Source organism: Lissotriton vulgaris, chromosome 7, assembly GCF_964263255.1.
Source record: "Lissotriton vulgaris chromosome 7, aLisVul1.2, whole genome shotgun sequence".
In the NCBI taxonomy this organism is placed as follows: Eukaryota; Metazoa; Chordata; class Amphibia; order Caudata; family Salamandridae; genus Lissotriton; species Lissotriton vulgaris.
The window spans coordinates 1,489,247,456-1,489,273,107 of record NC_141695.1 but is presented as its reverse complement, the minus strand read 5'-3'; the positions used below and the strand labels follow the sequence as shown (position 1 = coordinate 1,489,273,107).

The 25,652-nt window shown below is 45.4% G+C and overlaps 1 pseudogene; it reads right to left on the bottom strand.

The window, feature by feature from the left end:
* LOC147705854 (extracellular calcium-sensing receptor-like) overlaps positions 1–25,652 on the bottom strand; it is a 170,447-nt pseudogene that overhangs the window by 125,427 nt on the left and 19,368 nt on the right.

The window sequence follows — 25,652 nt, the reverse complement described above, 5'->3', positions numbered from 1 at the left end:
GGTAATGAAGGATGGGCAGGAGCAGCATAAGAATAACACAGGGCACGCAGGATGGAGAATGAAGGAATATGACTGTGGAGGACAGGAGAGAGAGGCAGGGGCATCAAGGTGACCATGAAGGGCAGAACCGAGGAGCAGCAAATTGACTACGGAGGGCATAGGGATAGGCAAAGGATTTACAATGGACTATTGTAGGCATATTGGAGGGGACAGCACACAGAGAACAGAGGACAGGTAGGGCCAGCAAGGTGACAACAGATGGCAAGAGGGTAGATCAGGGGCAGAAACCTGACCACAGAAGGCATGAGGGAGGGGTATCACACACATCACGAAGGGCAGGAGGGATGGGCATGAGTTGCACAACAGAGGGTGGTGAGAAAGAGGGAGGGACAGAAGCAGAGTTCTAACCATGAAGATCATGTGAGAGGAGCAGGGGCAGAAAGTTCACCACAGAAGGCATGAAGGGTGGGCAGGAGCAGTGTAATTAAAACAATGGTAAGGTGGGAGGGGGCAGTGGCCGCAAAAAGAGAAAGAAGAGCAGGAGAGCAGCTCCTTCAAAGCATTCCCTTCCTCAAATCTTCTAGCGCTTAACCTTTGTGACATAGACTAAACCTTGATGAGCACTAATCAAACAATCCAACCTATTAACTTTAGAAAGCAACTAAATAGTATCCACATATATAAACCGAAGTCTCACAAAGTTCTTTCTTACCCTAGTAGGTTTGTAGAGTTTTGCATTTCTTGCACTCATGGGTTTTCAAAGTTATTTAAATGCATATCACAAATAATTTGAGACAGTCATATTTGCTGTACAGTTGGAACATACCTGTGGTATCCTCTGGAGGCCTAAAATTCTTGCCACTTGAACTGAAGAAGATGAGCGGGTATCACCAAGTACAGCTGCCATTTTTAAGGGGTGCTGACAACTGTAGTTTGGGACAGTATCCCCCATTCCTGACAACAGCCACAGGGACCCTTGAGCTGGCAGACAGTCTGAGTCACAGGTGTCAAGAATTCTGAATCCCAGGGTCACATTAGGCAGCAAGTTGGGATTTTGGTTGACCTCGTCTGTAGCAAATACCATGGCAAGGGCACACTGGTACATTTCAACGTAAATTCTGCAAATATTTAAACAGCGGTAAATGGCAACATGCTTGCATTTTCTTCACCTATCCCCTTACATAAAAACATGGCACTGAATAAACTTCCTAGCAAAGCCATTAGTATGAGAAAATCTTTATGTATTGATCAAACTGTTGATTGGTTTACTTTCAACCATGCAACTCATGTTATGTAATGTACGTATGTAGGTTTACAACTGAGAGCTATGCAAATATAATACAATAGTTCAACTGTTTGTGAAAATGTCAAGATCGATGTACTGTAAGCATTTGTGGGGAATTATTTTCTGTTTAATTTGGTGTTTGATGTAGAGCAAGGATATATTAACTGAAAGTGGTGACAGTCAATGTATATTGCACAAAATATGATAGTTTATTGCTCCAGTACCTTGTATTACCGGAATTTATTGGATTACACCCAACTAATTAACCCTGACCAAGCCAAATCAGCACAAGGACAGTATGGAATAATGCTATTAACCGGCTCAAAGGTTAGTAATACTATGAATTTGTAAATTTCCCATATAAACGCACATCGTATGGACTCAAGAGAAAGCCCATGCCAACTTAATTTTGAGGATTCTATGTGGCCCTCCAGCTCTCAACTTCATACACAAGATTAATAATAAATAATATATTAACTTCAATATCTGGGCGAGGTTTGACAAGACATATTTCTCCTTTCCACCATCTGCAGCAAACATTTTGGTGAATAAAACTCAAAGCCTCCATAAAATAAAGCACTTGTTGGACATTTTTCATCCCAGCCTCTGCCCTGTGACCTGAGGATAATATTAATTAATCTCTGATTCCTAATCATGCATTTCAGATAGTGACCTGGCTTGACCACTGACTCAGAAAGAACTGAAAAACAAGTTCTAAAAATGCAATTAATTCTTTAGGTTCAACACAAATTAATCTTTCTCTTGAACTTTGACTTACCAGATGTGAGTTGTAGCTCTCATCTCCTAATTCTTTGAAATAAAAGTATTATTTTTTTCCTGCTGGGGTAACGAACTTTGGCCCCTACCTGATCCCCGCAATGTCTGCATCCAGCCAAGCTCCACTGCAGCCCGTAGTCCTCCCGCTGCCGCTCCAGCCACCAGCGGCTGCCGAGCGGAGGACTGCTGATCCCAAGGGGCATTGCAGCAGGAGCCGCCATCGACATCTTCCGGCCCCGGAGGCGCTACATAAAGCGCGCCTCTACGGTGGAGCCGGTGTATTATTTTTTTTTCTCCTGCTGGGGTAACAAACGTTTGGCCCATACCTGATCCCCTCATTGTCTGCATCCATCCAAGCTTCACTGCAGCCTGCAGTCCTCCCGTCGCCGCTCCAGCCAACAGCGGCGGCCGAGAGGAGGACTGCTGATCCCACGGGGCATTGCGGCAGGAGCCGCCATCGACATCTTCCGGCCCCGGAGGCGCTACATAAAGCGCGCCTCTCCGGTGGAGCCGGTGTATTATTTTTTTCCTGCTTGGGTAACGAACTTTGGCCCCTACCTGATCCCCACATTGTCTGCATCCAGCCAAGCTCCACTGCAGCCCGCAGTCCTCCCGCCGCTGCTCCAGCCACCAGCGGCCGCCAAGCGGAGGACTGCTGATCCCACGGGGCATTGCGGCAGGAGCCGCCATCGACATCTTCTGGCCCCGGAGGTGCTACATAAAGCATGCCTCTTCAGCGTCGCCGAACGCCGGGCGAGGCCCGGGCAAAGGGCGGGCCCTCTGTGGCCCTCAGAGGCCCGAAGAGACTGGACTGTGCCAGAGACCCTGGTAAAAGTAATTAATATAGCGTCACACAGTTTGAACATTTTATTATAATCAACCGTTCGCCTATCTATATAACAGCGAATTGCTCTATCTCCTGTGTAGGATTTAGTAGGGGCCGTGTAAGATATTGTTATATATATATTACGCTTTCTGACCAAATCACCCTTGTAACTCTTTTCTACAGACATGGGGAAGAGGAAACATCTGAGCCCTAAATGCGCAAAAAATCAGGAGGACAATTCCCACCCTACCACCTCCCAGCAGTCCCTTCTCTCGTATCTGACAGGGGCGGTTAGGGTAATCGACAAACAAATTCTGTCCGTCGAAGAATCTATAGAGGGAACAACTACTGGATTATGAGCCAAAATTCTTCCTCGCCTCCAACTGACACAAATCGCACCCACTCAGGAACATCCCCAGCTCCCCTTTTGAACGGATGCGTTTCTCACGTTTCTGATTAAATAATTAGCTTGGAAAATGATTCTGACTCACAACCCCGACTAAAAGATCCAAAACCCCCCGCCTACCTACAACTAATGTCCCAGATGCAGATCCTAAGGTTATTCCACCACCTGTTCGCCCCCACCTAAAACCCACAAGAGCTGTAAATCAGTCCCCAAGACATAAATCTAAACCCCCTGGTGCTCAACGGAACACCCAGGCCCACTCCACCACAAGTTTCCTGAAGGAGCTGCAGGCATTGGTAGCCTGCGTAGAGCGTTTGGATATCTTTGTAAGGGTCAGATTCGATCAATTAACCTCCAGATTAACACAAATCGAAACGCTTCTAAAAGACAATAGTACCAAACAGTCGAGGGTTGGCACAGCTACAAGTAACAACACAGCCACAATACCCCTCACTAATGCTAATGCAACTGTCGCTATTCCCAGTGTCTGGATAAATCCTACTATAGAGGCACCTCCACCTTGTCCCCCAGTGACTATGTCCGTTCCATTTCACTCCTCGGATCCATCTAGGCTCTCACAAAACAGGTGCCCCACAACTTCAGTAAGTAGCCAAGCTACTGCTCACAAACAGGATGTGATAGCCGGCTCCATAGGCGCGAGCCTTTTAGCTCCCAGCAATGACCATCTTCACCTGCCTCCAGAAGCCACACCCTACACGATAGTGCTGACAAATGTCCCTCAACTCTTAACCCCAGAAAGCGAAAACCAGACTTCGCTAAGAACAAATCCCTACACTGGCTGGCCTCCAGGGTAGGATTAACCAAGTTCTTCTTTCAGGAATTTAAAATGGTGAGGCGCATAAAACGCCTAGGTTTTAGGGACTCGGCATTAGGTGGGGATATTATAGTTCTTACCTTTGCCTCTCCCCTGTTGGTCAAGGAAATTTTGAGAGCAGGAGCAAACGATTTTCTAGATTACCACGGGATCAACATTTTGCCTCTGGGCTTTTATTACCCCCCGCAATGGTATAGTTTTAATACTCAAAAACCCAGATATCCCCATAGACTAATCACTCATCCCTCTCCGATTCCCACACTGAATAGATATAGCATCCTGTCGGGACTGGATGAAACTGAATGACTATCTGACTCAGTTCCTGGTTCAGAAGCGCCTATTGCTAATACATCAAACAAGATCATGGAACTGCCCACAGTCCCTGTTTCCCATGTAGGCACACTCAATATAGTCACTGACACTTTGGAACCAAGCCCAACTCAAGTTGGCTGCTACAAGTCGGATGGCCAAACTAAATCAGCCTGCAATTCCCTGCCACCTACAGAATACTCCCTAATAGATAAGTTGTTACCTCAAGAATTACCAACTCCATCATTTCTATCTTTAGAGTTCTCCATCTTATTCTGGAATGTAGCAGGGCTTCTCACCAACATCAATCAGCAATCATGGTTAGAAACTATTAATGCACATCTTATAGTCTGTCTACAGGAAACCTGGTTGACCACACCGATTCATCTGCTAGGTTTCAAAACCTTCTTCTCCCCCGCAACCCCTAGCACGTCTGGCAGACCCAGGGGTGGTTTAACAGTGTACGTATCAAATATTTTACCCAGCACAGAGTTACTTGAGTTAAAAGCCGAGGAGAACTATCACATTTTAAAAATTACAGTGAACGCAAATATGATGTTCTTTTTGGTAAATTTTTATAATAATCTATTCTCAGTTGATTGTGTTAAAATTTTCAATGACATTTCTTATTTTCTAACTGAACAGCGGAACCAATGTCCTTCCTCTCCCCCATATGTGATTTGGGGCGGGGATTTTAACATTTCACTGTGTAAGAATTATAAAAATGATCTTTGTGGTTTTACCGATGATAACGGGTCCTCTTTGTCCCATTTCACTCACACGAATAGCGGTAACTGCCTGAATGATTGTCTCTTCTCACTAGAGATGGATTTTGTAAACGAGTTGACTGACCCCCTGTTGATTTCATGCCAACATTTCACGGTAGGGGCCTCTCTAGTGTTATCGATTATATTTTGTCCTCTCAGATTATGAAGGAACCACTGGTAAATTTTAAAACAGGTTCTGACCCCTGCAGTGACCACTTTCCCAACAGCGTGACAGTGATAGCAAAGACTGTTCCGCCCAAAACAAACTTACCTAGCTTACTAACTCAACAGTCCTTGAGTATGGATAAGCGAAATGGCTTTTCTGTTAAATGGGCCACAACCGACCCGGTAGTACTTACTGAGAAAGTAATAAAGAGAGCACTTCCTTGGGTATATAAATGCCTAGCTATAGAGTCCACCCCACAGTTGAACTAGTTTTATTGAAATTATCAGAATTATTCGAGACAAGCTGTTCCGTAATAAAAAGTGTAAAGAATCTCCTAAAAAGGGCTGGTTCAACTCGTAATGTCGCAAAGCCCTTTCTAACCTAAAAGCGGCCCTGCGAAACCCAGAGAGAGACATACTTGAGGTTAAAAAACTTAGAAAGGAATACAATCTGGCACAAAAAAATTGCAGACAGGAAATAAAGAAAAACGTGTGGGCCCAGCTGCATGAGAGCTGCTTACTAAATGACAGCTCCTTGTTTTGGCGCGTTGTAAAATCTCCCTTCCTCAATGATGCATCAACTACCCAACATCAAGATGTTGCTATAACTGCCGAGGAGTGGGTAATCCACTTCTCCAAGGTATGTAGTTTAACCAACGCCGAGACTAACTGCGACGGACAGGTGGTGGATGGTCTGCCTGGGGGCCAGATCTACCCAATCCAGCTCTCCTTCACCCATGATGATGTTGTTAGAGCTCTGTCCGCCTCTAAAACTGGGAATTGGATATTTTTAATTATAATCAGGAATTATGGTCCCCTCTTATTACACGAGTTCTAGAAGCAACTACACTTACTGGTTTATTCGATTCCTGGTCCACCTCTATTCTGCTCCCCATTTTCAAGAAGGGCGACCGAAACGACCCTGCCTGTTACAGGCCAATTTCCCTCCTGGAATCCCTAGGTAAAGTTGCATGCCGGTTGATACTGGAGCGCCTCCAAGACTGGGCGACCACAAATAACATCATGACCGACTTACAATATGGGTTCCAGGAGGGACTGGGTACTGTTGAGCAGGCATTAAACCTTGCCCTCCTAATCGGTAAATACGCTGGCGCTAAGAAAGGGAACTTGCACCTTGTGTACGTTGACCTTAGCGCAGCATTTGACTGCGTTTCGCATGCCAGATTGTGGACAATTCTTAGTGAACTGGGGGTAGATCCCCCCCCTTGTTGTTTTACTCCGCAAACTCTATTCTGGCGCGACAGCTCGCGTCAGATACGGGGTGAACGGGAAACTTTCCCCCCCATTTCCCATCAACAAGGGAGTTAGACAGGGGTGTGTCCTGGCTCCCTTCCTATTTAATCTATATACAAACGGCCTAGAATTGGCCATGCTGGAAGGGAGCCAGGACCTCCCAACGATAAAACATCGTCCTATACCTGCACTCGTATATGCGGACGACTCAGTGATTTTAGCTAGAACCCTAATTCAACTGCAGAACCAACTTAATAAATACTGCAATTTTATGACATCCTTGGGCTTGAAAGTGAACATTCCAAAAACATATGTAATGAATATTGGGAATGGCTTAAAGAAACCAAAATCAATCTATATTGATCAAACTAAACTGGAATGTACCAAGGTGTATCCTTATCTGGGCATCTTGATAGACAACAAACTGTGTTGGAAACAGGAGCTAGTCTCCTTCTCGAGGAAACTGGGAAAACCAGCCCCAGCAGAATTGTTAAAAATTTAGTATGCAAAGTGCCATAGCATAGCTGTCTACGGTGCAGGGGTCTGGGGCTATGCCGACTCAGACACCTTACAACTGGTTGAGAATGGTTTTGTAAAATATCTATTGGCAGTACCCCAAAGTGCACCAACGTTCAGTTGCCACATTGAGTTGGGTATGGACTATTTAACTGATACCATCAGATGCCAAACCATCCTTTTGTGGCACCGAATTTGGACGAAGCCGCAGTGCCATTTGACCTGTTCTCAAGTAATGGACTGTCTGGGCCTGGCAAATTGGTCAAAAACCCCCTGGCTTACTTATGTGAGACATTTTTTCAAAGACCTGCATTGTATTTCCTACTTTGTGGAGCCTTCTACACTGATGGACATTTCAAGGAAAGACTTAAAAAAGCTATGTTTAACTCATTTAAGGGCACTGCGCCTATCCCAAGAATTGCACAAACCCACGAATGCCCAGATTATAACTTTACAAAACGCACCAGGTATCCAACCCTATTTAACCTTTCACTTGAGTTCCTATGAAAAATATCTTTTAACAAGGTTCAGATTTAATTATTTTTTCCATTTAGTCTCATTTCCAAGACAGGAGGACTGGTCATCAATTATCAGGAAGTGTCTATGTGATGGTTTATCTTCCCAGTCGACACTTCACGTAGTCCTGTTTTGCAAATACTACGAATTCCCTCGCTGGATTATTCCACTGCTGTGTAAAATGGGTTTGAGATCTTGCCGCCCTGCATTTTTGGCGATACAATACTTGGAATCTGAATACATAGCAAAGTGTGTGGTTAGCTTTTTAAAATCATGTATTAAATACTGCTGTAATCTCTGATTATTGAAAAATTTCTATCTGTTTTCCTTCTCTTAATCTTCTGTAGCATATCAATGAATTTTACTCCGCAAGTAATTTAAAGTATAATCTTATTATTTTAATCAAAATTTTTAATGGTCTATTTATTTTTTCCGCTGTTGATTTTAACATGCGTTGCATTGTATTACCTATCTGTTATATGTACTTTTTATGGCTACAAAAAAAATGGTAACCGAATAAAAGTTTTATGACTTACTGAAACAAAATAATTTCTGGTGGCACCTCAAAGTTGGTACTATGTTCACCCTCCTTGTGGTTTATCCGGATTCCTAGAGTAACTAATACAGCTCTATTACTTATCACTGTTTTAGCTGTTGCATTTTAAAAGATAATAACTAGGATTATGTAATGAAGGAGAACATCCATCTCTCTTAAAAACAATGCAGAGAGTCACCAGCAGCACAGAAGCCTTTTGGACAACTGTAAAGTAGAAATCTGCGCAACAAGAAAATGATGCATTTTAATTGGCTATTAATTGGTGAATATCTAGCAGGGAGAATCAAAAAACAGAACTTGAGTGTTGGACTTGGCCCTCTCTGCAGGTGTACCCCACACCTTTTTGCCTTCGCCCCTCCTGTTTTCTGAACACATTTTTGTGAAGTTGACTTACACCCAATTGGCACATTTAGCTTACTTATACAAATACAATGGTCCTACAGGTACCCAGAGATGGCACTTTAAAGGATACTAGAGGGCCTGCATGTCCCAGGCCTGCAATTGCAGCCTCAATATGCGTGGCAAAATAAACCTTTTTTAAAGAGGATTCAGCCCGCACTTGATTTGTGTGAACAATGTAAAATAATGAAACCTACGGTTTATCAATATAATAATTGTGTGCTGCTTTGAATGAGGACCTGTCCGTGTACGAGTACATAAATTGCAAAGCCTGGTGTGCAAAGGCATCCACACTATTCGCAAAGCTCACCACTTATAGACCCAGAACAGTTAATCAAATGCTCAAACAATTGGAATACACCATTTTCTATTTGTAAGCAAACTTTTTTCATTAACAGCTCATCAACCAGTTTCATATTAAGGATGATACAGTGCTCACATAGTGATGAATTACTTACATGAACGATTATACATTCTTTGAAGCATTGTCTCGTCTAATGTCTCCACTTCTTACAGTGCTCCTGTGGTCATCCATCTTAACAACAGTTCTAAGAGATTTGTGATCTATATCTCTATATGGGTAATCAATTCCATAAGCATCTGTGCTAGTCCTTACTCTTAACAATCCCAACAATCAATGGATTAACAAAATACCCCCTTCTCTCCCTCCCCCGCTAACTCTACCCACCCCCCTCGACACCGTCAGACATGTTGCTCCATCCTTCAACTGTCAGTGTTGAGAATTATTCAAGCTTGTAGGGCATCTGGCATCACAGTTCAAGAAATCAGACATCCGCATAAGTGGGATCCACCATGTAGTACCCGCTGCCCATCACCTGAGTCACCCGCTCCAGAAGGGCAATGCTTCTGTCCTTATGTACAAGTCTCCTCACTCAGGGGGTTGGTCAGTGTCATCTGTCGGGCTCTTGAGTAAGTCCATAATCGCCACCCATGCCCTAGCCGTGTCCAACATTTTTTCATTATTGGTTCTCAGGGCCATTTGTAATCTAAAAATCCCCTCACAGTCAGCCCACTTTATGAATTCTTGCAGCCATTGTGAGGTGTTAGGTGCAGTGACCGCCTTCCAATGGCCGGTAATTTCTCTCTTAGCTAGGACTAACCCCAAATCTATGAATTTACTGGTAAGTTTATTACGGGCAGTGTGGGGGAACCAGTGTATTAGACAAAAACCCGGAGTCTGATTGATATCTCTATCCGTCATTTCACCTAGTTTAGTCGTTCCCTCCCTCCAGAACCCATCTAACAATAGACACTCCCAGAACATATGTAGAAATGTAGTGTTTTCTAGTTTACAATGCGGACAGGCTGTTCAGGACCCAAAAAATGTGTTAATTTTGTGTGGGGTGAGATACGCTCTGTGGAAAACATAAAACTGGATTAGTTCAAATCTCGCATTTCTAGAGCATTTCCACGCCCGTTCCATCAGCGCCCCCCACGATTTTTCCTCTATAGGGATCCCAAGGTCTGCTTCCCTTTTGACGCGCAGACTCTCCATATGGGACCTGATCTCCTGGGTAATTCGCCTATAAAGGCAGGTAACCGCTTTAATCGTCCCTGACGCAGATACCACATATTGGCATGGGAGAGCAGGCTGCGGTTCTGCCATCCCCTTCTTCCAGTGCTTACGGAAGGGTGCTGTCAATGCAGCATGCAAGAGGAAGTCATGCCGGGGCAGTTCATACCTGTCTAAAAAGTCCTGGAAGGGTATGAGGGAACCGTCCTCATAGAGGTCTCCAATAGTGGAGATCCCCACTTCTTTCCAATCTCGCAAACTCTGCCAATATCCCCCATGTGGCAATGCCTCACAGACCCGCAACGAGATCTCAGGTGCATGCGGGGGTCCTATCTTGGCTCTTCTGTTGGCCTGACTCCAGCATTGTCGCATCACCCACAGATCCCTTGGAACCTCTCTTTCACTTAAAGGGAGCCGGAGGAGTACCTGAGAAAGCTGGTGCAGGTCCGGGTCCATGCTCCCATGGTCTTTTCCAATATGTAGTTTCCTTGCCATCCACTTTGTGAACCATTGGAATTGGGCTGCATGGTAATAGGCCTCAAAATCAGGTACTGTGAATCCCCCCTCCTGCCTAGGTCTCAGCATGGCGGTGAGCGCCACTCTGCGCCTTCTAGAACCCCATAGAAATCCCTTAATCATGGTGTTGAGTTGGGTGAAGTATTTTCGCTGTATCCATAGAGATAGTGAGCCAAAGTAGTAAAGTAGTCGAGGCAGAGTTACCATCTTTAGCAGCGCCACCCTCCCCGCTACTGAAAGTGGAAGGGTCCCCCAGAATTCAAAGTTGCTCCCAGTGGTTCATAATGCTCTTTCAACATTACCTTCTAACAGGTCAGGGGGTGCATGATAAATCTGCATTCCTAGGTAAGTCATACAGCTGCTTTCCCACCTCACGCCTAGCGCATCTGGTGGTTCACCTCTACCACCAGCTTGAAAGCTCATAGGACCCTAAACAGATATGGCCACTCGAGACTATTGAATGCCTTCTTGATGTCGATCGATAAGATGAACACCTCATCCCCTTCACACGTTGAGGTGTGCAGTAGTTGACACAGTCGGCGTACATTCATGGCCGTATTCCGGGAAGGAATAAACCCCGCTTGGTGCACATGCACAAGTACTGTCATATGGGTCATCAAACGGCTGGCTAAACTACAACTTAATATCTTGTAATCTAGGTTAAGCATAGCGAGGGGGCGATAGGCGGTGAGATCCCACTCTGGTTTATCCGGTTTGAGGAGTGGTATGATTATCGCTTCCCTGGTTGAGCGAGGTAAACAGCTATCCTGCTTTGATCAGTTGTAGAGGGCTAGCAGGTGGCAGGGCCGGACTGGCCATAGCGGGCACCGGGCAATTCCCCGGTGCGCGGCACGGATGGGGGCCGACTTTGGGCCCCTGGGGGCCGTTTTTGTTACAGGGCCGTTTTTGCAACATAGCAGCAAAATCGGCCCTGTACCGAAATCGGCAAAAAAAACGGCAACGGCTAAGAGCTCGGTGGCAACTCCAACCCCCCCCCCCCGAGTGGGGAGGGGGGGGCCGGCCGAGCACTTTGCCAGGGCCGGTTGTGGTTCTCAGTCCGGTCCTGGCAGGTGGGGAGCCAACAGATCCACATATGTAGATAAAATTCTATTGGAAGCCCATCTGTGCCAGGGGTTTTGTTCCTGGCCATGCGTTTTATGCCTCCCCTGATCTCCCCCAGTTCAATATCCCGACCTAAGAGCTTTGCATCCCTCCTCCTCCAATATCCATGGATCTAATTGACTTTGGTACAAGGTAGTATAAAATTCTAGGAACTGTGTATTAATAGTTAGCCGTTCCATCTCCGCCTCACAGTTCTAAGATTGGTGTCCCTCTGCGCACCGGGTTGGCCAGCCAAGCCAACAGTGCACCAGATTTGTCCCTCTCAGCGCGTGTAATCAAAACATCTCAAGCGTTCCGACTGGGCAGCCAGTTCTTCCCTGGCCGTCATAAGATCCTCCTGCCTATCCTCTTGTTTGGGTCTTTGTCTTTCTACGATTCTGAGCTGTTGTTCCGCCCTCTGTAAATCGTTCAGCAAGGTTCTACATACCCCAACCGCATCCCCAATACAGCGGGACCTTATCTTTACTTTGAAAGCATCCCACTCATTGTCTAGGCTGGTGGGTGTGTTATTGTTGATCTGGAAGTACTCCTCTATAGCAATGCCTATTGTGGTTCCAAAGACCTGGTCTTCCAATGTCTCCGGGCAGAGATGCCAACTGGGGATTGTGGGCCTAACTCGTACCCAATTCATGGACACTAGGAGGGGATTAAAATCAGATATCGTCCTGTCTAAGTCCTCACTTAGTGTGATCCCTACATGTACATCCGGAGAACAGAGGATAGAGTCCAGTAGAACATGTAGCTCATGTAGAGCCGAGAAATAAGAGTAGTCCCGTTCCACCGGATGATGGGCCCTCCAAGTGTCTGTCAGTCCCTAGTGCTGTTGCCAGTCTTGTCGGGCTTCTGCTATTCTATGTGTGGGAGTGTCGGGGACTGGTGGATGAGAACGGTCCAGACCCACCCCAGTAATGCAATTGAAATCTCCCCCCAAAAGCACGGGTCCAGTCAGGACCGGCGCCAATTTCTGAGAGAGCTGTGCAAAGAAAGTAGGTTGGTCGACATTAGGAGCGTATATACTTCCTATAGTAATATCTCGGCCATCAAGATGCCCTAACACTACCACGAACCGGCCCTCAAGGTCTATTATCTGCCAAACACATTGAAAAGGGACCCCGCTTGCACCCATACTGCGGTCCCTCTTGCAAAGGACAAGTACGTAGTGTGAAACACCTGCCCCCTCCATCGACGCTGTAGCGCTGCCCCTTCTGTCTTTTTCAGGTGGGTTTTGTTATAGTAATGCAATTTGCCCTCCTCTCCTCATCAGGTAAGCATGTATTTTGTACCACCGGCTCATAGTGTGCATCCCCCTAACATTCCAGGTCATAATTTTGATGCCTACGGAGGTACCCATAATTCTGACTCCAGACTCTGACAGCAGAAATCTCCCATAGCGACATGTCTGACCCCAAACCATTTGCCCTCAACTTTAAACTCTACCCAACTCCCACTCCCCAGGACAGGCGCACAAGAACAGGTTCCCATCCAAACTAAGTCATTTATACAAAAAAAACATAAAAGGTGATGGTGCGGAAGTTCAGTATTGGAGAGCCCCTGGGCACTGCTCGATCTTGTGGAGTTCTGGACTTTTTGGTTCCGTCCAGAGGTGTCAGGGTACAACACCCAAAGACCCCGGAGTCCCACCTGCCTTGGTGCACAAATGAACAGAAACACGGGCTTCTCGATGGTGGCGTCAAAGACCAAAGGTTTATTACTGCAGGGACACAGAAGTCACAGAATCTACACACGGGCAGAATCTAGGAGACTGTTCGATTTGTACAAAGTGGGTTGCTCCTTATATACTAAAAATTGTGCTCTAGGCAAATATTTCACATGTCGGTACATTCCCAAACCTTTGTGTCTCTAAACAATAAATATTTGGCGTTACACAGGAACTGTCGATAATATCTGATACCAAACATCACGAAGAGGGGTTCCCACCAGTCCATCACAATCCCTTGTCAATATTGCATTCAAGACCCGGACCGCCTCATCGTAAAGTTCGTTACCTCCCCCTAATAAAGGCCCAGAAGGAAAGGAGCAGAGCCAGGTGCAGAAGATAGAAAAGCGGGATAAGAGATGTTTGTGGGTTGTAAATGGGCAAGGCTACCGGCTTCGGCCGCCTAATCATGATCAGGTACAATGGACAGGAAAACCAGTTCAGGTGGGCTGGCCTCGGGCAGAGGAGGCAGCCTTTGTCGAGTCATGCAGCTTCAGCGTGATCTGGTTTAAGGTGCACGTGTCATGTAAGAGGTGAATCTCCGGCTAAGGCTACGTGTCCTTAATCAAAGTGAAGTGAATGAAATGATCAGAGGCTATTGCATATGTGAGGGCAAGGAACCACAAAATGGCGGCCATGATCTAAGATGGATGCCGTGTGTATATCAGAAATGTGTCAGTGGAAGGAGTGCTCTTGCTCGTAGCGTAGCGAAAACACTAGGATATACTAAATGGATCATTTGCGGTTCGCTGATACTAATTTTATGTATTTCCGACAAACTTGAAAACACGGGTTCAAGTCGTCACGGAACCGTCACGGAACCTCAGACCCTCCTTTTGCCCTTACATAGGCAATTACTCAATCTATGTCTGAATCTAGTTCTATGCTCATCAGGTCAGTGACATGCTGTTGTATCATCATCCTTTCTCGTGTCTTTTCTCCAAATGCAGGTGGTTTCCTAAAACAGGTTGTAGCACAAAGACTACACAGAGCAGGACCACACTGGATAATCAGACAACATGAGAATAGTAATATTAAGATGACACCAATGACCATTAGAACCTTCCATCCCCACGCTGAGATCAGAGTCCAAACCCACTCCATAAAGGACCAGTTTCCCTCATCTACATGTATGGAGTCCGAAATCTTGTGCAACTTAGAGATCGCCTCGTAAACTGTTGGAGCATTATTAGGAATAAAGACACAGCAGCTCGATTGGATCATTCTGCATACCCCACCTCGATCTGCAAGTATAACATCTAGAACCATACGGTTCTGCAATGTCATGAGCCTATCCGCCTGAAGCTCAGCTGTCAGATTGCTAAGGGCACCAGCAGTTTCGGTAATAGTAGATTCAACTACCCGTGTTAGCTGACGTATGTTTCTACTATTGGCCATAGGCCCCCAGAACGGAAGGAAGCCTTTGAAGAAGTCTCCAGCTTCCTGACCAGCTGTATCTTCCTTACTGAAAACACCTCTAGCTACTCTTATTCTGTGGTAATCCGGTGAAGCAGTGTATGTCGGAGGCAATAATCGAGCAATATAACATGATCCTGAGAAGTCGGCAGGCAACCATGTATAAGCTCTGTCTCGACAAATGAAATAGGTACCCCTAGCAGTAAGAAAGGCAGGGGAAGAGTTAGCCGGAAACACATAAGTCTCTACGCACTCACTCCTCCCTAGCTGAGCTCTCGGATTTCTCCCATTACCTTGCAAACAGACCTGACCTCGGTGAGGTACGACCCAGATTGGAGTTGAGCTTTTACGCTTGCTTTCTCCTAAACTAAGGCGATACTCTGAAGTATTCCAACTTAAATATACTCGCAATTCGTCTCTAGGGTAAGATGGAGTATTATTGACGTCTTTGACCATGTCAATAATTCCCTGGACTAAAGCTTTGTTGGCAGAGTTATATTTAGTGGAACGTGGTGGACGTGGAGGATAGGTCTCAAGAGCATAAGCAAAGATGGTTTGAAGGGCCTGAAATGATCCATTGTAGCTGAAAGGCAAAACCAGATAGGGAATACCTTTATCCATAGTGTGGGGTATCAAGCCACACACCCAACAGTCTGTCGTGTTAACTACCAGTTGGTGTTGGTGCAAGAGCTGTACAAAAGTATTATTAATGAATTCTGAGCGTCGAGCTTGCTCATGTTCCGGAAACGAGTGAAAAGAGTGTATAGAAGAAACAGTAGAAATAGCAGGATCAAGGGGAGGTACTGTAGATACTGGCACAAAAATCAAATTTATGCTAAAGACAATTCCACCCACCAGTGTTGCTAAAACAATCAAAAATGTAATGGCACATTGCATCAAGAAACATTTGCTATGAAGAATTCTATTTAGTCTGTTTCTGCGAACGTAAATCACATTTTCTCGTTGCAGCGCAGGAAGTTCCATCTTCTACAATCCGCTCGCGACCACTGATGATGTGTACGTAGATGAAAATGCCTCTGTCAGCCCTGGGAGTTCCCAGTACTAACAGAAAGATCGACCTTGTGTCAGACCCCTGCAAATTCAAACTAGGCACACAGCCACGACCCTACGGCTACCCAGACGGCAAGGCAATTTTAAAAACAATAAACAATAACAAACTTCCTGGCTGAAGGCAAAAGTTCAAAATATATATATATATATCAAAATCACAGTATGCAGTTGCCTGCTTTATTAGTCCTTTTTATGGCTTCTAAGGTTGTATCTTTTCTTCGCTGGTACTGTTTGATCGGAAAATAGTGTATCACTAGCAGCTGTTGCAGAGTTTACGTTCGCAGATGGCAAAGTTTCTTCTGATGCTGGAGACAAATTTTCAATGTTCAAAGCAGTCTTTTCAAGAGGAGAGTCACGTTTCAAAGTGTCAGAAATCAAATCGGCATCGCTGAAAGGGACAAATTTTGGAGTTATTTCATATTCGGAGGCACCAATTCCCTTCTTCACCCAGTCGTCGTAGGGCAGCGGCAGTGGAACACGCTTTACGTGAGAAGCGTGGATCCAGTGCTTGCGACCAGCAACACGTACAGCTGTCCTCGTTGCCAGCAGGATTTGGAAGGGGCCGATGTAGCGAGGCTGAAGATTCTTTGTCCTCGCAAAATTTCTGACCACCACGTGGTCGCCGGGTTTCAGCTGATGCCCTGGACTCTCCGGAGGTTTTGGCAAAGCATCAAAGACCTGTTGATGAATAAGACTTAATTTAGCAGTCAAGTCGTAAAGATAGTCTATCAACATAGGATATTCAATGGAGCAGAATTGTTTAGGCCTTGGCACACCCCAGACATTTGCCGGGCGGCCAAATACAATCTCATATGGAGAAAGCCCTATTCTAGAATGCACTGTTGCTCTCGTTGATAACAAGGCCAAAGGAAGTGCGTCTGGCCAAGCCAAACCTGTGGATGCTTGAATTTTGGCTATTTTAAGCTTGAGGGTGCCATTGTAACCCTCGACTAAACCAGCAGACTGGGGATGGTTCGCACTATGAAATTTTTGTTTCAATCCTAGACCAGCACACACACTCTGCATAACTTTCCCTATAAACTCACTTCCGTTATCTGACCATACAATCCGTGGCATTCCAAACCTAGGGAAAAATTCTTTGAGAAGAATTTTGGCAGTTGATAAAGCAGTGTTGTCCTTTAGTGGGTATGCTTCTATCCACCTGGAAAAAGCACAAACCACCACCAGGACGTATTTTAAATTGTTGCAGCGTTCCATGTGAATGAAGTCTAACTGTATTACTTCAAAGGGACAGGAAGGAGGAGCAAAATGACCAGCTGGAGTTGGAGTTCCCTTGCCAGGATTATGCATCAAGCACACCATACAATTTTTCACCACTCTCTCTGCACACTTACTGATTCCCTCATTCTTCCAAACCGGAGCTAACATCTTACATATCCCTTTAGAACTTATGTGCGCCACTCCATGCGCCATCGTCACTACTGCAAGCACATACGCATCAGGCAACATCCAACGCTGCTGTTCTGTCAAATCGATCCAACATCCATTCGAGTCCAATTTGCCCGTACTTTCTCTCCATACGCGTTTCTCTTCCTCAGTCGCTTCTTTCTGAATCTCTTTCACACTTTCCATTGTGTCCTCACACATTCCAGACTCAGCAATCCATCTTGCAGACGTAGCAACATACATTCTACTCATCATGTCTCTAGCTGTCTGTTTAGCGGTTTCATCAGCAAAGGCATTTCCCCGACCAACATCATCCGTGATTGCTTTATGAGCACTGCACTTCACAATCGCAACTTCAGTCGGTAAGGTTAGAGATTCTAACAAGTCGTTAACTAGCTGACCATGTTGAATCTTAGTCCCATGGGACGTAATGAAACCCCTTTCTCTCCACAACCGGCCAAAACTATGGGCCACGCCAAATGCGTACTGACTATCTGTAAACACATTCACTCTCTTTCCCTCAGCTAAAACACACGCTCTCGTAAGAGCTATTAACTCTGCAGCTTGGGCAGAATTCTGACTCACTCTTGCAGTCTCCACAATCGTCTTCAAAGTCGTTACCGCGTAGGCAGCAGTCACATCACCATTCTCCAATTTAAAACATGACCCGTCCACATACAGCGTACCATCTGGGTCGGATAGAGGAGTATCTCTCAAGTCGATACGACCTTTTGTCTCTTCCTCCGTTTTGAAATAACAGTCATGTGGCTCAGAATCACTCGACTCTTGATCAGTCGGCAACAATGTTGCTGGGTTCAATACATTGCATCTTTTGATCTGAATATGACTCGCTAATAACGTCAGCTCGTAACCAGATAATCTCGCACTAGTAAGGTGTTGTGTCTTCGTTCGGTTCATGAGTGTGTCCACTGCATGAGGAACCATGACCACTAGCATATTGTTCATCACCAAACCAGCAGATTGTCGAATGGAAGCTGCAGCTGCCGCTGTAGCCCTCAAACAACTAGGCAATGCTCTAGCTACCGGATCTAATGTTGATGAGAAATACGCACAAGGGCGTTGTTTATCACCAAACTTCTGTGTCAAGACACTCAACGCGCAACCTTCTCTTTCGTGAACGTAGAGCGTGAATGGCTTACTGTAATCAGGTGTGCCCAATACAGGAGCTGAACACAAAGCTTTTCGTAATTCAGCAAAACTCTCTTGACATTCATCAGACCATGGCACCGGACTCGGAACATTTTTCCCAGTCAAAGCTACCAACGGTTTTGCTAAAAGTGAAAAATTTGGGATCCATTGCCTACAGTAAGAGGTAATACCTAGAAAGGCACGTACTTCCCTCTGTGTGCGTGGAACACTCATCTGCGTAATTGCTTTTATTCTTTCTGGGGTCAACTTCCTTCCCTCCTTTGACAAGAGATGACCTAAGTAGGTTACTTCTTGGCAGCAATATTGCATTTTGGAAGGTGACACCTTATGATTCAAATTAGACAAATGATGCAATAGTGAAATTGTAGCTGCTTTGCAAGTTTCCTTGTCATCGGCAGCCACCAAAAGATCATCTACGTATTGTACTAGGGCAGAACCTGGAGGAAGGACAAAAGAATCTAACTGGCTTTTTAAAGCTTGACTGTAAATAGATGGACTTTCACAGTAGCCTTGTGGAGCGCGTTTAAATCTGAAACTGCGACCTCCTAAACAGAAGCCAAAAATATCTCTGCTTTCCTCGGCTATCGGAATGCTGAAAAAGGCATTCTTCAAGTCGATGACTGAGAACCATGTAGCTGTAGCAGGAATCAATGTTAACAAAGCAGTAATGTCTGGCACTACAGGAAACTGCGGAATTACAATCTTATTAACTTCTCTAAGGTCTATGACAAACCTATAGACTGGAGGCTTTGTAGGATCTGTTCGTTTCAAAATCGGCAATACAGGACTATTACAAACATTTCCTCGCGTTTCTTCAACCACACCTTTTTTAATCAAATCTTGCACAATCAATAAGAGTGCACGCTCACCTTCATTCGATATTTTATATTGAGGAATTCTTGGAAATTTCACATTCGCTTTCAAAGTTACTACATACGGTGGAATCTCTAGTAGACCTACATCATTGGGACCAGTCGCCCAAAGAGAATCAGGGAGTGAACGTAGCTCCGGCGGGAGTTTGTCCATTGACAAGTACATCGGAGAGGTGAGTCTTTTACCCAAAGTAAGCTGTACTCCTTCCGGAGAACAGTACAATGTCGCATATAGTCGTTTTAACAAATCTAAACCAAGCAGATTTTCATTACAACCTGTCGTCAAAATTAAGGGTGCTTTCAATTGACACGGTCCAACAGAAATAGACAAAGGACCAGGTATCGGGTTGTACACAGGGGCGCCTGAAAAACCTACGGAAACATTTGTTGAGCCAGACAAAGGTGCGCCAGGGAGTTTCGCATGCATGATAGAACTTTTTGCGGCACCAGTATCCAACAGAAACGGTTCGACTACACCTGATGTTGCTACTGCGACATAAGGCCCACTCTGATCCACTGGAACTGATACTACTCCCTCTCTCTGTCCATGGCTGTCCTAGTACCCATTTTGTTGAAATCCCTCTTCAACTTCACAATAATCCTCAACAAGATATTGCTGAGATCTATTCTGTTGAGCTGACTGTACATTTCGCTGATCAAAGTGATTAGAAGGACGATCATTAGTTTGTGGAGGCATAGCACCTCGTCCCCGACCTCTAGAATTCTGTGCAAAACCACCACGACCTCTCTGAGCTGCTGCCGCATTATTTTGCGCTAAAATCTGACAATCATTTTTATAGTGACCCTCTTTCTTACAGTACGCACACTGATTCCACTGGTATTGAGGCCTGGTCGAATTATAATCTGTCTTTTGATACGAATTCTGTTGCATATTAGTCTGATTCGTGCGAGGCGGATACGCCTGCTGTAAAAGAACTTTAGTCTTTAAATCTTTCGTTTTCTTCTCTGATTTCTCCTTTTCCTCTTTATCCCTATTTTCATAGTACTGTGCAGTCGCAAGTATTTGCGCTGTCGTAGATACAGCCCACGCACTTTCTGAGTCTTTCAATTTATTGCATAATTCGGGTAACAAATTATGCACAAATTTATCGACAAACAATCTCTGTCCTCCTTCAGTGCTCATATCCTGACCACTATGGTCTACAAAAGTCTCTTCGAACCTCGTGAAGAAGTCGGAGACACTTTCGTCTTTCTTCTGCTTGCATGCGGATAATTTATCCCAATTAACACGCAATGCTGGCATCAGAGTCTTCATTAAATCTATTATTCTACCAGGAAGATTAGCAATTAGGGGTTCGGGTTTCGCACCACCTATTTGTTGAGCATCTGCTGCAGTGATAGCTGCCCAATCACCACCTAAAGCAGCCTGATGATCCTCTCTACGAATTTTAGCCCACACTGGTTGTGGAACTACATTACCAAACAACATATCAATGTCGGCTAAGTTCATTATACAAGCCTCAACTGTCTGTGTCAATTCCTTGTAATATCCGGCTGGATTCTTACGTGGATCTGGCAAGGCCTGTTTCACTGCTAACACTTCTGCTCGCTTCCACGGAATATGTATCCATACTCTTTGGAACTGTGCTGGAGCAGCTGCAATACCCGCATTATCATCACGTTGTACTGCTTCGCGCCAAATTGGAGGAACTTCCCTCATAGGATATTGGCGACTTGGCTTCATTCTACCTTTCTCTAAATCTCTCGGCGAACGAAGAGATGGATCATTCCTAAAACTCAAAATGAGTTCCATCGCTTCCTTTATATTATCGCCCACTATCATTCCAGCAGCAAACTCTTTTTGAATCTTAATTAAATCTTCCAAATCTGATTCGACATCGTCTTCTTCTATTTCCTCACGCAACAACGAGCACATCTCGTCGAAGACGTATCGCTGTGTTGGCTCTCCCCATTGCATAAATGTCTCTAACACATCTTTCGTATTATATCTTCTAACTTTTGTAATCCATCTGAGAGCCGTGGAGTCTAAAACTCCCCGTTCCTCAGTACTTGGAAGCTGACTCCGTCTCTGAACAGAGTCAGGAGTAGGAGTCTTAATCAAGGTTTTATATATAGGCGACAGCATATTAGTAACAGAATCAGTAATTCTTCGACGAACAGAAAGTGGAGTTAGTACACTCGCAGACATAGAGAACGCAGTAGAGGTAGGAATAGATGACGAAACAGTAGGAGTATCGAGGAAAATAGTTTGAGGACCAGTAGGTACAGTGGTAGGTATAGGAGCGGGCAGTGCAGGAAGAGGAGGAGCTGTAGGAACATTTACATTCACCACAGGAGGTATAGGAACTTGATTCTGAGGAACAAGAACACCAGGTTGTCCAGCAACCGGCAATTGAACATCCGGTATAAGTGGAGCCGCAGCACCTTGTGCATACGGTGGAGGCGACCGTAACAGATAAGATAGCAGAGGATCGTTTTCGGAATCCTCCAGTATCTTAGCCATTTTCGATGGCAAGGCAGGATAGCACTTGTCAATCGCTAAGTTACGCTCTCTAATGGCTACATCTATGGCTTTCTCACACTCGTTAGCCTGCAACTGCTTAGTCGCTTGCTCTAGAGTTAACTCTTCTAGTTCTTTTTGCTCTTTTTTCAACCTTTTCATTTCTCTCTGTTTGGATTCTTTCCGCCAATAACGAAAAGAGTCAAACATTGCCGGCCGGGCTTTCTTCCTAAACAATTTCGCTTCTAAATTGTCGAGAATCTCTTGTTCAAAACTACCATGCAGTGGCCAACTAAGGACACCATCCTTCTTACAATAACGGACCCATATCTCATTATAAGTTATAGGACCCACACCATACTTACAATATAGGTCATATAGGGGAGTCCCAATCGGAGGAACCAGACAGGAATCCTCTAATTGTGAGTCACTGTTGCAACTAAAACAAGACAACATTTTCCGACTTACCATTCTCAGTCCGGAACACAAAACAAACAAAACACGAAACAAATTGTGCACTTGAACCAAGAACTTAGGCCTACCAAAACGAACTGATGTATCGATACCCAAAACTGAACCAAATAGATTATCGTAACCAGAACAACTAGTGATAATCTTACAAAACCAAACCAAACCAAGAACCGATCAAGGATTTTTAACAATCCTCACAAAAGTAACCAGCTAGCTATCACTAAATACTTAACTGAGGCACTGAAGACGTCACCAAGGAGAAACCCGTCACGTTTCGCCGTACTAAGGACTGCACCACTTCGGGTCCAAGACAGGGCGACGGTCAAGGCAACGGCCCACTGCAGCCGTCCTGAACGGGAACCCTCGTGGAAGAGAACTTCAGGGCCACTTTTGCGATATGCCGGGATCGATGAAGTGGGGCGCCTCCCTCAGGAATCTTCACACGAAGCTTCTCGAACTCTTCAGGCTTTTGGACCGGTACCGAATGACGTCGCCCCACGTTGGGCGCCAATTGGAGTTCTGGACTTTTTGGTTCCGTCCAGAGGTGTCAGGGTACAACACCCAAAGACCCCGGAGTCCCACCTGCCTTGGTGCACAAATGAACAGAAACACGGGCTTCTCGATGGTGGCGTCAAAGACCAAAGGTTTATTACTGCAGGGACACAGAAGTCACAGAATCTACACACGGGCAGAATCTAGGAGACTGTTCGATTTGTACAAAGTGGGTTGCTCCTTATATACTAAAAATTGTGCTCTAGGCAAATATTTCACATGTCGGTACATTCCCAAACCTTTGTGTCTCTAAACAATAAATATTTGGCGTTACACAGGAACTGTCGATAATATCTGATACCAAACATCACGAAGAGGGGTTCCCACCAGTCCATCACAATCCCTTGTCAATATTGCATTCAAGACCCGGACCGCCTCATCGTAAAGTTCGTTACCTCCCCCTAATAAAGGCCCAGAAGGAAAGGAGCAGAGCCAGGTGCAGAAGATAGAAAAGCGGGATAAGAGATGTTTGTGGGTTGTAAATGGGCAAGGCTACCGGCTTCGGCCGCCTAATCATGATCAGGTACAATGGACAGGAAAACCAGTTCAGGTGGGCTGGCCTCGGGCAGAGGAGGCAGCCTTTGTCGAGTCATGCAGCTTCAGCGTGATCTGGTTTAAGGTGCACGTGTCATGTAAGAGGTGAATCTCCGGCTAAGGCTACGTGTCCTTAATCAAAGTGAAGTGAATGAAATGATCAGAGGCTATTGCATATGTGAGGGCAAGGAACCACAAAATGGCGGCCATGATCTAAGATGGATGCCGTGTGTATATCAGAAATGTGTCAGTGGAAGGAGTGCTCTTGCTCGTAGCGTAGCGAAAACACTAGGATATACTAAATGGATCATTTGCGGTTCGCTGATACTAATTTTATGTATTTCCGACAAACTTGAAAACACGGGTTCAAGTCGTCACGGAACCGTCACGGAACCTCACTTGTGCTCTCAGTTCTGTCTCTCTTGTGGTCTGTGTCGTTGTTAGCCGGACTGACATCACCATGGCTAATGGCTGCCACTGCTTGGACTGCTCTGTCTTGTTCCTGTCGGCGACCAGCAGGAGAGATGGGCCTCTGTAGCGGCGGAGTGGAGGACAACAGTTGTCGGGGTGAGTTCGGATGTGGTAAGCGTGTTTCAGTGCCACGTCGAGTATACAACTAGTCCCAAGTAGCCTGCGGGGTGAGAAAGAAGTGCATTTCGGCCTCTGAAGTTACCCTAAGGCGGGCCGGGAACAGCATGGCATAGGGGAAACAGAGCTGGCGCAACATCCGCTTAACAGCCAAGAAGGAAGATCTTTGTTGCTGCACTTTCCTAGTATAGTCTGGGAATATCATCACCTTACTGTTCCTGATCTGTAGATTCTGTTTCTCACGGGCTCTTTTTAAGATGAAGTCTTGATCCTGATAGTGCCGTAGTCTCACTACCAGTGAACCCTCCGGAGTCACCTCCATTTTCAGCTAAGTTTCCAGATACTGGACTGCATCAGCTCCCTGCTCCCGTTCCGGAACGCCTACGATGCGGATGGTATTCCTTCTTGAGCGCCCCTCACTGTCCTCAGCCCTCATCTCTAGCACCTTGACCGTGTTTACCATTTCTTTCAGGGTGTCTTGTAGGGTGGCGACCGTGTCCGGTATGTCCTTCATGGTAGTCTCATTGGTCACCATTCTCTCTTTAAGTTTTCGGTGGTCATCTTTTAAGAGGGTGAGATACAACCCAATGGCATCCATCCTCGCCTCCAGCACCTCTCGCGAAGATATAATGGCCTGCTTGATGTCAACCAAGGTGGGGTCTCCGGGTTTCCCCACTCCATGTCCCCCAGCTGTGCTCTCATCATCGTCAGTGTGGTGCTGCTCCGGTTCGTCCATCCGCAGGACCTCATACCCCTTTTTCCTGGACACCCTTCCTATTGTGCGATCCTCTGTAAAAGTAGCGAGATGCTTAAGTAAGTTTATTGAGCCCCACCTTCACTGGTCAAGTGGGGTGCAGCCGTACTCCACTGGCTGCAATGGCATCAGTCCTTTAATTCCCATGTGCCTTTTCTGGAAGTATGTGTGCCAGGCGATTCCAATCTGTGGGAGCTCCAGGTAGTCGCCCCAAGCTTCTCAGGAATGTGGAGGGTGGACCAAACAGGATCTAAGGACTAGCCCCAGCAGAGGTCCAGGAAATAAGTAGGAGTGTAGCGTTATCTCTGTGGCGCTCCATTTCAGCAGGGTCTGTGTCCAGAGTCAGGACAAAACGGACTTTCTTTATAAATTGAATAGCATTCAACAAGCGATTTCATATAACACACTGGTATGAACAATAGACGTGGTGGAATTATACACGTCAATCCTTCATGGGGAAGGGTTTGAAGCGGCTGAATGGATGCTTCTGAATAACGACCAAAGATAAACTGACAATATCTTTTTGATGGAACAACCTAATTTCTGTTTATTTCAAATGTATTATGTTTAGAAAAATGAATTCTTTCTGCAAAGAATGGGCACTTCAATGGGCTTTCCCGGGGCATCATCTTATGCCAAAATGTTTATGGCCAAATTTGAGGTTACTCACATTTTACATAATGAAGCTTGGACAAGAAATCTAATCACCTATATGCTATACATTGATGACATTCTGGTAATTTGGGAAGGCAATCAGCAAGAATTGGAGAATAACATCTGATTGCTTAATCAACATAATCCACAAATTCAGTTTACACATCAGATATATCTGATA